Source organism: Cryptomeria japonica, unplaced genomic scaffold, assembly GCF_030272615.1.
Source record: "Cryptomeria japonica unplaced genomic scaffold, Sugi_1.0 HiC_scaffold_26, whole genome shotgun sequence".
NCBI lineage: Eukaryota > Viridiplantae > Streptophyta > Pinopsida > Cupressales > Cupressaceae > Cryptomeria > Cryptomeria japonica.
Genome location: NW_026728848.1, coordinates 1,122,501 through 1,135,032, shown reverse-complemented (window position 1 = coordinate 1,135,032; position 12,532 = coordinate 1,122,501). Strand labels below are relative to the sequence as shown.

General features: G+C 58.7%; 1 non-coding gene across 1 annotated transcript; it reads right to left on the bottom strand.

The window, feature by feature from the left end:
• Nucleotides 1-360: 360 nt before the first annotated feature.
• Nucleotides 361-479, bottom strand: LOC131861378 (5S ribosomal RNA). The gene has a single exon (XR_009360452.1). It is a non-coding gene; the product is annotated as a 5S ribosomal RNA (ribosomal RNA).
• Between the last annotated feature and the right edge of the window lie 12,053 nt (nt 480-12,532).

Sequence of the window (12,532 nt, the reverse complement as noted above, 5' to 3'; positions counted from 1 at the left end):
CCGGCCCCGCCCAGCTTCGCTCACCTGTCCCGGGCGTCTGGTGCGGAACCTTAGAGTAAGAAACATCACCGTGCACCTTGGCCAACGTGCGCGACTCGACCGAGCGCGCACTGGCCGAGGTGCACACCGATTTCACCTGGGTGCGCGCGCAGCACCTCGGGCGCACCGGGGTGCGCGCACAACGCCCGGGTTGCACCGTGGCCTGTGTGCTCGGGGTGCCTCGGGTGCGCGCTCGGTGTCGCCCCCCGCGCGCGCGGTAGTGCGGGCAGCGCACCCCGGCCCGGCCCGGCCCCGACGAGAACGCAAACGGGCAAAAGGTTTATTCAAATAGCATTGCGACGCCCGGCGAAAAACTAAAAAAGGGTGCAACACCGGGACTTTCCGGGAGGTCACCCATCCCAGTACTACTCCGGCCCAAGCGCGCTTAACTGCGGAGTTCTGATGGGATCCGGTGCACTAATGCTGGTATGATCGCACCCGTTATGAGCTTGTCGCAGTGTGTACTTAGCAAACCGCGACCCACGTGCGAATCCACCCCGGCCACCCACCCCCGTCGAGGTGCACACCCTCCCTCGCGAAGTGCGCCCCGTTCGCCAAGTGTGAGCCCTGCCCGGGTGCGCGCACCTTGCTAGGGCGTCGGGTGTGCACCCGGCCCGGCCTACGTGCGTGCACCTGGAGGGGGCGTCGTGTGCGTGCAGTGTCCCGTCTGCAACGCGGTGCCCACACACCACCTCGGGCGCAACGACCTGCGCTCACATGTGGGCCGAGTGCACCTTGGTGCATGTTCGGGGCGCCTCGGGTGCACGCTCGATCTTGCCCCGGTGCACCAAGGTGCTCGGTTTGCCCCGGGTGCGCACTTGGTGCAAGGTGGGCACCCAAAATAGGGATCGAGCACCAAAACACAAGTTTCGGGATGCAAAATGGGACCCAAGGACCACAAATGCGTTCCAAGACCCATGATGGGTCCACGAGAACAAAAATGTGTTCCGAGACTTAATAAACAAATATTGGGTTTTAGGAGAAGAAACATGCTCTGATGCCCAAAACGAGAATCGACCCCGAAAAGGCCACAGGCCAAAAGTGGGATGCGAGACAAAAAAAAATGGGACCCGAGGACCAAAATTGGGTTCCCAGGTCGAAGACAGGGCAACCGGACAAGAAACGACCTCTAAGGCTCGAAATGAGTCCCGACGACTAAAACTTGACAAGAAGCACCCATCAGGCACCCAACTCGACACCCATGGGATGCCGACCCACCCGGGCTTCCACCTAGCACACCTTGGCACCCACCCACCCTCGCACCCAACCTCGCACCCAACTTAGCACCTTTGAACCCACATTGGCACTCACCCTGACCCTGGCACCTTGGAACCCACATTGGCACTCACCTTGACCCTGGCACCCACCTTTGCACTCACCTTGGGACCCACCCTGGCTCCCACCTCGGCACCCACCCAGACACCCACCTTGGTTCCTTGGCACCCACCTTGGATCCTTGGCACCCACCCCGACACCCACCTTGGCACGCAACTTGGCTACTTGCCACCCACCTTGGCTCCTTGACGCCCACCCCGACAACCACCCCGTGACCTACCCTGGCTAGGGTTGGTGCACACCCACCCTGGTGCCCACCTTGGCACCCACCCTATGACCCACCTTGGCACGCACCTTAGTACCCACCCCGTTACCCACCCTAGGACCCACCCCGTGACCCACCTTGGCCAGGGTGGGTGCACCCACCCTGGTGCCCACCTTGGCACCCACCCATCCTAGCACCCAGCCTGTGACCGGGCTTGGAACCCAACCTTGCACCCGCACCCGTCTTGGCCAGTGTGGGTGCGCACCCATCCTGGCACCCACGTTGTGACACACCCTTTAACCCACGCACCCTAGCACCCACGTTGGCACCCACCTTGGAACCCAACCTAGCAACTTGGCACCCACCCCGTGACCCACCTTGGCATCCACCATAGCAGTCGCCGACTTGGCACCCACCTCGGCACCCACCTTGACACTTGTGGACCCACCTTGCCACTCACCCTAGCATCGACCCATCCTAGCACCCACCCTGGCACCTTTGCACCCTAGCACTCACCCATCCTAGCACCTAACCTGTGACCCACCTTGACACTCACCCTCGCACCCACCTTGGAACCCAACCTAGCACCCACCCACCCTGACACCAACCCTAGCACCTACCCACCCTTGCACCCACCCTGTGACCCATCTTGGCACCCACCCATCCTACCACTCAACCTATCACCCACCTTCTCACCCACCTTGGCATCCACCTTAGCACCCACCCACACTGGCACCTTGGCACCCACCTCGGGCAAGGTGGGTGCACACCCACCCTGGCACCCAATTTAGAACCCACCGAGCATGTTACCCACCTTGGCACCCACATTGCAGCCCACCCTAGTACCCACCCTATGACCCACATTGGCATCCACACCCTAGCACCCAGGCACCTCGACACCCGCCTTGACACCCACCCTAGCACTGAACCTGTGACCCACCTTGGAACTCACCCTAGAACCCACCCACCCTGTGAACCACCTTGGCATCCACCTTAGCACCCACCCACCTTGGCACCCACTCTAGCACTCACCCATCCTAACACCCAACTTGTTACCCACCTTGGCACCCGCCCTCGCGTCCACCTTGAAACCCACCCTAGCACCCACCCACGCAGGAGCCCACCTTGGCACCCAACCTAACACCCACGCATCCTGGCACCCAACTTGTGACCCACCTTGGAACCCACCCTAGTACCCACCTTTGAACCCACTATATCACCAACCCACCTTGGCACCCACCCTATGACCCTCTTTGGAATCCACCCTAGCACGCACCCACCCTGGCACCCACCATGGAGCGCACCCTAGCACCCACCCACCTCGGCACGCACCTCAACACCCACCTTGGTGTGCGCACTGCGCCAACCTCTCAAAGACCCTATGTGGTGCGCTCCAAAGTGTACACCTTTGGTGCGCTCCAAGGTGCGCACCTTTGGTGCACACCGAGGTGCACACCAAAGTGTGCACCGAGGTGAGCACCAAAGTGCACTCCAGGGTGCACACCAAGGCGTGCACCTTTGGTGCGGTCAATGCAAACGAATTCGGAAGTTGGGGTCGATGTCCTAATCGCTGCTGCAGACTACACGTATGAGAATCGGACAAATAGCTTTATATAGGGGAGGTGTTGCGTTTGATGGGTCGACTCCCCTGGTTGTGTGCACTGCACCAACTTCAAAGACCCTGTCTTGTTTAAGAAGTCAAAAGTTGGGGTGGATGTCCTAATCATTGCTGCAGTCTACGCATGTATGAGAATCAGACAAATAGCTTATATAGGGGAGGTGTTGCATTCGGTGGGTTGACTCCCCTGGTTGTGCGCACTGCGCCAACCTCAAAGACCCCGCATAGCAGAAGAAGTCGGAAGTCGGATTTTGGTGAGCACCAAGGCGTGCACCTTTGGTGCGGTCAACGCAGACGAATTCAGAAGTTGGGGTGGATGTCCTAATCGTTGTTGCAGGCTACACATGTATGAGAATCAGACAAATAGCTTATATAGGGGAGGTGTTGGGTTTGATGGGTCAACTCCCTTGGTTGTGCGCATTACGCCAACCTCAAAGACCTTGTTTTCGTTAAGAAGTCAAAAGTTGGGGTCAATGTCCTAATGGCTCCTGCAGGCTACACATGTATGAGAATCGGACAAATAGCTTATATAGGGGAGGTGTTGGGTTTGATGGGTCGACTCCCCTGGTTGTGCGCATTACGTCAACCTCAAAGACCTTGTTTTCGTTAAGAAGTCAAAAGTTGGGGTCGATGTCCTAATTGCTCCTGTAGACTACACATGTATGAGAATCAGACAAATAGCTTATATAGGGGAGGTGTTGGGTTTGATGGGTTGACTCCCCTAGTTGTTCGCATTACACCAACCTCAAAGACCTTGTTTTCGTTTAGAAGCCGAAAGTTGGGGTCGATGTCCTAATTGCTCCTGCAGGCTACGCATGTATGAGAATCAGACAAATAGCTTATATAGGGGAGGTGTTGGGTTTGATGGGTCGACTCCCCTGGTTGTGCGCATTGCGCCAACCTCAAAGACCCTGCATTGCGGATGAAGTCGAAAGTCAGAGTTTGGTGTGCTACAAGGTGTGGTCGAAGGTGCTCACCTAGGTGTGCACCTTTGGAGCACAGGAAAAGTGCCCTCCAAAAGTGCGCACCTTTGGAGTGCACAAAAGTGCCCTCCAAAAGTGCGCACCTTTGGAGCGCAGAAAAGTGCCCTCCAAAAAGTGCCCTCCAAAAGTGCGCACCTTTGGAGCGCAGAAAAGTGCCCTCCAAAAAGTGCCCTCCAAAAGTGCGCACCTTTGGAGCGCAGAAAAGTGCCCTCCAAAAAGTGCCCTCCAAAAGTGCGCACCTTTGGAGCGCAGAAAAGTGCCCTCCAAAAAGTGCCCTCCAAAAGTGCGCACCTTTGGAGCGCAGAAAAGTGCCCTCCAAAAAGTGCCCTCCAAAAGTGCGCACCTTTGGAGCGCAGAAAAGTGCCCTCCAAAAAGTGCCCTCCAAAAGTGCGCACCTTTGGAGCGCAGAAAAGTGCCCTCCAAAAAGTGCCCTCCAAAAGTGCGCACCTTTGGAGCGCAGAAAAGTGCCCTCCAAAAAGTGCCCTCCAAAAGTGCGCACCTTTGGAGCGCAGAAAAGTGCCCTCCAAAAAGTGCCCTCCAAAAGTGCGCACCTTTGGAGCGCAGAAAAGTGCCCTCCAAAAAGTGCCCTCCAAAAGTGCGCACCTTTGGAGCGCAGAAAAGTGCCCTCCAAAAGTGCGCACCTTTGGAGCGCACAAAAGTGCCCTCCAAAAGTGCGCACTTTTGGTGCGCACCAAGGCGCTGGTTCGGTCGTTGCAGGCGAGTTCGGAAGTTGGGGTCGATGTCCTGAGCGGAGGTGCAAACTACACAGGTGTCGGAATCGGACAAATAGCTTATATAGGGGAGGTGTATGCTTCGATGGGTCGACTCCCCAGGTTGAGCGCACCGCGCCAACCTCAAAGACCCTACGGTATGGATGAAGTCGGAAGTTGGGTCCGATGACCGATTCGATTAGTAGGTATGCTCATGAGGTCGGAATTTGGGTCCGATGACCTGCCATGTGCAGGAAGGCGAATGTTGACACTGTGCGTTGCAAGGTGCACACCAAGGCGCTGGTGCGGTCTTTTTAGTCGAGTTCGGAAGTTGGGGTCGATGTCCTGATCGGAGGTGCAAGCTACACAGGTGTGGGAATCGGACAAATAGCTTATATAGGGGAGGTGTATGCTTCGTTGGGTCGACTCCCCGGGTTGAGCGCACCGCGCCAACCTCAAAGACCCTACGGTATGGATGAAGTCGGAAGTTGGGTCCGATGACCGATTCGATATGTAGGCATACTCGCGAGGTCGGAATTTGGGTCCGATGACCTGCCACGTGCAGGAAGGCGAATGTTGGCACTGTGCGTTGCAAGGTGCGCACCAAGGCGCTGGTTCGGTCGTTGGAGGCGAGTTCGGAAGTTGGGGTCGATGTCTTGATCGGAGGTGCAAACTACACAGGTGTGGGAATCGGACAAATAGCTTATATAGGGGAGGTGTATGCTTCGTTGGGTCGACTCCCCGGGTTGAGCGCACCGCGCCAACCTCAAAGACCCTACGGTATGGATGAAGTCGGAAGTTGGGTCCGATGACCGATTCGATATGTAGGCATACTCGCGAGGTCGGAATTTGGGTCCGATGACCTGCCATGTGCAGGAAGGCGAATGTTGGGACTGTGCGTCGCAAGGTGCGCACCAAGGCGCTGGTGCCGTCGTTGCAGTCGAGTTCGGAAGTTGGGGTCGATGTCCTGGTCAGAGGTGCAAACTACACAGGTGTGGGAATCGGACAAATAGCTTATATAGGGGAGGTGTATGCTTCGATGGGTCGACTCCCTGGGTTGAGCGCACCGCGCCAACCTCAAAGACCCTACAGTATGGATGAAGTCGGAAGTTGGGTCCGATGACCGATTCGATACGTAGGCATATTGGCGAGGTCTGAATTTGTGTCCGATGACCTGCCATGCGCAGGAAGGCGGAATTTGGGTCCGATGACCGAGTTGATGGCGTGCCATGCGCAGAAAGGCGGAATTTGGGTCCGATGACCGAGTTGATGTTGATGGCCCGCCATGCACAGGAAGGCGGAATTTGGGTCCGATGACCGATTTGAAGGCGTGCCATACGCAAAAAGGCGGAGTTTGGGTCCGATGACCGAGTTGATATTGATGGCCCGCCATGCGCAGGAAGGCGGAATTTGGGTCCGATGACCTGACATACGCATGGAGTCCGACTCGGGGGCCGATGTTCGATTCGATGACTTGCATTGTGGGTAAAGTCGGAAGTTGTGGTCTTTGACCCGATTCGATGACCAGACTTCGGCTGCTTGAGAATCGGACAAATAACTTATATAGGGGAGGTAGTGTTCTCGAGCATCCTCCCCCCGTGCCCGTTTATGTCGATTGATGCTGGTGCTCGACTGGTTGGAGCGCTCGGATGCAAAAATCTTGCACCAGGATTTATCGATTGTGATGGACACGGCAAGTCTCCTGATTGCTATGCAGGAGCTCATCGTGAATCTCTATGCGGCCTTGGTATGGACTCGACCTGCGGAATGGTTCGGCAATGGTAGTCGCTCCAACACGTCCTTGCAATGGCCACAGAGGTGATTCGACTAGAGCTCCAGTCTAGCTTTTGGGTTGCTTGGCGGACTGGTATAGCCGCGATCGAGTTCCGGCCATGAACGTTTTAGATAGCTCTTGGGCTTTCTGGGACGGAAGTCGGAAGTTTGGGCTGTTGTCCGATTTGATGACCATTCTTCGGATGTGTGAGAATCGGACAAATAACTTATATAGGGGACTGTGTTGTCTCACGCAGCCCCCTCCGTGCCCCTCTATCTCGACCGATGTTGGTGCTTGAAAGGGTTGGGATCGCTCGGATTTATAAACGTGCACCACCATTTGTCGAGTGTGAGGGACGCGGCAGGTCTCCTAAATGCTATGCGGGCGCTCTCTGAGAATCTCTATCCGGCCTCGACACAGACTAGTCTTGCTGAATGGTTTGGCACTGGTAGTCGATCCAACACGTCGTTGTTGTGGCCGCCTAGGCGATTCGATTCGAGCCCCCGTCTAGCTTTTGGGTTGCTTGGCGGATTTTGCCCTATCCGCAAGTGAGCTCGGTCCCTAAACGTTCGAGAAACCCGATTGCTATGCGCCGACTCTCTTTCTTGCGAGCCTCCATCTAGCTTTTGGGTCTCTACGGAACGGAAGTCGGAATCTGGGACCGTTGTTTGATTCGACGAGGCAGACTACGGTTGTGCGAGAATCGGACAAATAACTTATATAGGGGAGGTGTTGACTGGAGCATTCTCCCCCGTGCCCCTCTAACTCGACCAATGCTGGCGCTCGAACGGTGGTAGCGCTCGGATTTTCATTGAGCGCCAGCATTGGTCGATTTAGAGGGGCATGCGAGATTCCCGAATGCTATGCGAGGGCTCTAACGGAAATGTCTATTGGTTTCGGTATGGATGCAATTGCGAGTGGTTCGGCAAAGGTAGTCGTTCCGATGCGTCCATGTCGTGGCCAAATCGATAATTCGATTTGAGCCCTCGTATAGCATTTGGGTCTCTCGATGTGATTCCGCATTCCAGTCCCTTTGGGCACTGCTTGAGCCGCATCCCAGGGGGTTCCCTTCCCAATAATCTGCCTCGCAACCCGATTGCTATGCGGTGAGGCTCCTCGGCCGCCTCGGAACTATCTGTGTATCAGACGCATCGCGGGATAAGGGGTTGGCAACGGTAGTCGCCCCAAGCGCGTCCGATGCTTGGACCATTCCGAGGCGGCCCTGAAGCCTCTTCCGTCTAGCCGTTGGGTCCTTCTCGCCGCATCCCTCGCCTCGCACCCCGATTGCTATGCGGTGAGGCTCCTCGGCCGCCTCGGAACTATCTGTGTATCGGACGCGTCGCGGGATAAGGGGTTGTCACTGGTAGTCGCCCCAAGCGCGTCCGATGCTTGGACCATTCCGAGGCGGCCCTGAAGCCTCTTCCGTCTAGCCGTTGGGTCCTTCTCGCCGCATCCCTCGCCTCGCACCCCGATTGCTATGCGGTGAGGCTCCTCGGCCGCCTCGGAACTATCTGTGTATCGGACGCGTCGCGGGATAAGGGGTTGTCATTGGTAGTCGCCCCAAGCGCGTCCGATGCTTGGACCATTCCGAGGCGGCCCTGAAGCCTCTTCCGTCTAGCCGTTGGGTCCTTCTCGCCGCATCCCTCGCCTCGCACCCCGATTGCTATGCGGTGAGGCTCCTCGGCCGCCTCGGAACTATCTGTGTATCGGACGCGTCGCGGGATAAGGGGTTGTCACTGGTAGTCGCCCCAAGCGCGTCCGATGCTTGGACCATTCCGAGGCGGCCCTGAAGCCTCTTCCGTCTAGCCGTTGGGTCCTTCTCGCCGCATCCCTCGCCTCGCACCCCGATTGCTATGCGGTGAGGCTCCTCGGCCGCCTCGGAACTATCTGTGTATCGGACGCGTCGCGGGATAAGGGGTTGTCACTGGTAGTCGCCCCAAGCGCGTTCGATGCTTGGACCATTCCGAGGCGGCCCTGAAGCCTCTTCCGTCTAGCCGTTGGGTCCTTCTCGCCGCATCCCTCGCCTCGCACCCCGATTGCTATGCGGTGAGGCTCCTCGGCCGCCTTGGAACTATCTGTGTATCGGACGCGTCGCGGGATAAGGGGTTGTCACTGGTAGTCGCCCCAAGCGCGTCCGATGCTTGGACCATTCCGAGGCGGACCCGAAGCCTCTTCCGTCTAGCCGTTGGGTCCTTCTCGCCGCATCCTTCGCCTCGCACCCCGATTGCTATGCGGTGAGGCTCCTCGGCCGCCTCGGAACTATCTGTGTATCGGACGCGTCGCGGGATAAGGGGTTGTCACTGGTAGTCGCCCCAAGCGCGTCCGATGCTTGGACCATTCCGAGGCGGACCCGAAGCCTCTTCCGTCTAGCCGTTGGGTCCTTCTCGCCGCATCCCTCGCCTCGCACCCCGATTGCTATGCGGTGAGGCTCCTCGGCCGCCTTGGAACTATCTGTGTATCGGACGCGTCGCGGGATAAGGGGTTGTCACTGGTAGTCGCCCCAAGCGCGTCCGATGCTTGGACCATTCCGAGGCGGACCCGAAGCCTCTTCCCTCTAGCCGTTGGGTCCTTCTCGCCGCATCCCTCGCCTCGCACCCCGATTGCTATGCGGTGAGGCTCCTCGGCCGCCTTGGAACTATCTGTGTATCGGACGCGTCGCGGGATAAGGGGTTGTCACTGGTAGTCGCCCCAAGCGCGTCCGATGCTTGGACCATTCCGAGGCGGACCCGAAGCCTCTTCCGTCTAGCCGTTGGGTCCTTCTCGCCGCATCCCTCGCCTCGCACCCCGATTGCTATGCGGTGAGGCTCCTCGGCCGCCTTGGAACTATCTGTGTATCGGACGCGTCGCGGGATAAGGGGTTGTCACTGGTAGTCGCCCCAAGCGCGTCCGATGCTTGGACCATTCCGAGGCGGCCCCGAAGCCTCTTCCGTGTAGCCGTTGGGTCCTTCTCGCCGCATCCCTCGCCTCGCACCCCGATTGCTATGGGGTGAGGCTCCTCGGCCGCCTTGGAACTATCTGTGTATCGGACGCGTCGCGGGATAAGGGGTTGTCACTGGTAGTCGCCCCAAGCGCGTCCGATGCTTGGACCATTCCGAGGCGGCCCCGAAGCCTCTTCCGTGTAGCCGTTGGGTCCTTCTCGCCGCATCCCTCGCCTCGCACCCCGATTGCTATGCGGTGAGGCTCCTCGGCCGCCTTGGAACTATCTGTGTATCGGACGCGTCGCGGGATAAGGGGTTGTCACTGGTAGTCGCCCCAAGCGCGTCCGATGCTTGGACCATTCCGAGGCGGACCTGAAGCCTCTTCCCTCTAGCCGTTGGGGCTTTCTCGCCGCATCCCTCGCCTCGCACCCTGATTGCTATGCTGTGAGGCTCCTCGGCCGCCTTGGAACTATCTGTGTATTGGACGCATCGCGGGATAAGGGTTTGGCAGTGGTAGTCGCCCCAAGCGCATCCGATGCTTGGACCATTCCGAGGCGGCCCTGCAGCCTCTTCCGTCTAGCCGTTGGGGCCATCTCGCCGCATCCCCCACCTCGCACCACGATTGCTATGCGGTGAGGCTCCTTGGCCGCCTCGGAACTATCTGTGTATCGGACGCATCGCGGGATAAGGGGTTGTCACTGGTAGTCGCCCCAAGCGTGTCCGATGCTTGGACTATTCCGAGGCGGCCCTGCAGCCTCTTCCGTCTAGCCGTTGGGGCCATCTCGCTGCATCCCCCACCTCCTCGGCCGCCTCGGAACTATCTGTGTATCGGACGCATCGCGGGATAAGGGGTTGGCAGTGGTAGTCGCCCCAAGCGCGTCCGATGCTTGGACTATTCCGAGGCAGCCCTGCAGCCTCTTCCGTCTAGCCTTTGGGGCCATCTCGCCGCATCCCTCGCCTCGCACCCCGATTGCTATGCGGTGAGGCTCCTCGGCCGCCTGGGAACTATCTTCGTATCGGACGCATCGCGGGATAAGGGGTTGTCACTGGTAGTCGCCCCAAGCGCGTCCGATGCTTGGACTATTCCGAGGCGGCCCTGTGGCCTCTTCCGTCTAGCCGTTGGGGCCATCTCGCCGCATCCCCCACCTCGCACCCCGATTGCTATGCGGTGAGGCTCTTCGGCCGCCTTGGAACTATCTTCGTATCGGACGCATCGCGGGATAAGGGGTTGTCACTGGTAGTGGCCCCAAGCGCGTCCGATGCTTGGACTATTCCGAGGCGGCCCTGCAGCCTCTTCCGTCTAGCCGTTGGGGCCATCTCGCCGCATCCCCCACCTCGCACCCCGATTGCTATGCGGTGAGGCTCCTCGGCCGCCTTGGAACTATCTTCGTATCGGACGCATCGCAGGATAAGGGGTTGTCACTGGTAGTCGCCCCAAGCGCGTCCGATGCTTGGACTATTCCGACGCGGCCCTGTGGCCTCTTCCGTCTAGCCGTTGGGGCCATCTCGCCGCATCCCCCACCTCGCACCCCGATTGCTATGCGGTGAGGCTCCTCGGCCGCCTTGGAACCATCTTCGTATCGGACGCATCGCGGGATAGGGGGCTGTCACTGGTAGTCGCCCCAAGCGTGTCCGATGCTTGGACCATTCCTAGGCGGCCCTGAAGCCTCTTCCGTCTAGCCGTTGGGGCCTTCCCGCCCCATCCCTCGCCTCGCACCCCCGATTGCTATGCGGTGAGGCTCCTCGGCCGCCTTGGAACCATCTGTGTATCGGACGCATCGCGGGATAAGGGGTTGGCACTGGCAGTCGCCCCAAGCGCGTCCGATGCTTGGACCATTCCGAGGTGGCCCTGAAGCCTCTTCCGTCTAGCCGTTGGGGCCTTCCCGCCCCATCCCTCGCCTCGCACCCCGATTGATATGCGGTGAGGCTCCTCGGCCGCCTTGGAACTATCTGTGTATCGGACGCATCGCGGGATAAGGGGTTGGCACTGGTAGTCGTCCCAATCGCATCCGATGCTTGGACCATTCCGAGGCGGCCCTGCAGCCTCTTCCGTTTAGCCGTCGGGGCCTTCCCGCCGCATCCCTCGCCTCGCATCCCGATTCCTATGCGGTGAGTCTTCTCGGCCGCCGCGGAACTATACCTGTTATTGCTACTGCATCCTTCGGTTGGTAACCTCCTCTGCCGCCTTGGAACGTTCTCTTTGTCGGACGCGTCGCGGGATAAGGGGTTGGCACTGGTAGTCGCCCCAAGCGCGCCCGATGCATAGACCGCTCCGAGTCGACCTTGCTTTCAGCCTCTCACATGCATAGACCTCTCTGAGTCGACCCTGCAGCCTCTCACGTTTAGCCTTTGGAATCTCGCCTCACAACATGATTGCTATCCTTGATGCATCCCTTGCCTCGAGCCCTGATTGCTTTCTTGGCTGCATCCCTCCTCTCCTCACAGCCCGGTTGTCATCACTGCTTCATCCGTCGCTTCATGCATTCTGGCTGCTGGGCCCTTCCCACCGCACACCTCGATTGCTATCTCTTCTGCATCACACACCCCGATTGCTATCTCTGCTACATCCCTCGGCTCTCACTTCTGCATCCTTCGCCTCACACCTCGATTGCTATCAATGCTGCATCCGTAACCTCACACCCCGATTGCTATGCGGGGAGGCTCCTTGGCCGCCTTGGAAATTTCTGTGTGTCGGACGCACCGCGGGATAAGGGGTTGGCACTGGTAGTCGCCCCAAGTGCGCCCGATTCTTAGACCGCTTCGAGGTGACCTCGTAGCCTCTTTCGTCCAGGCTTCCTGCCTTCAACGCCCTTTTTACACCTCGATTGCTATGCGCGGGCTCGTTGGCGTCTATCACCTCTCTGCGAAGAGTGGCACGATGATTGTTGGGGTAAATCGTAGCAGTCCGATCTCTGGCCTTGGGCCATTGTGAGGGCTGATCGATTTCCTG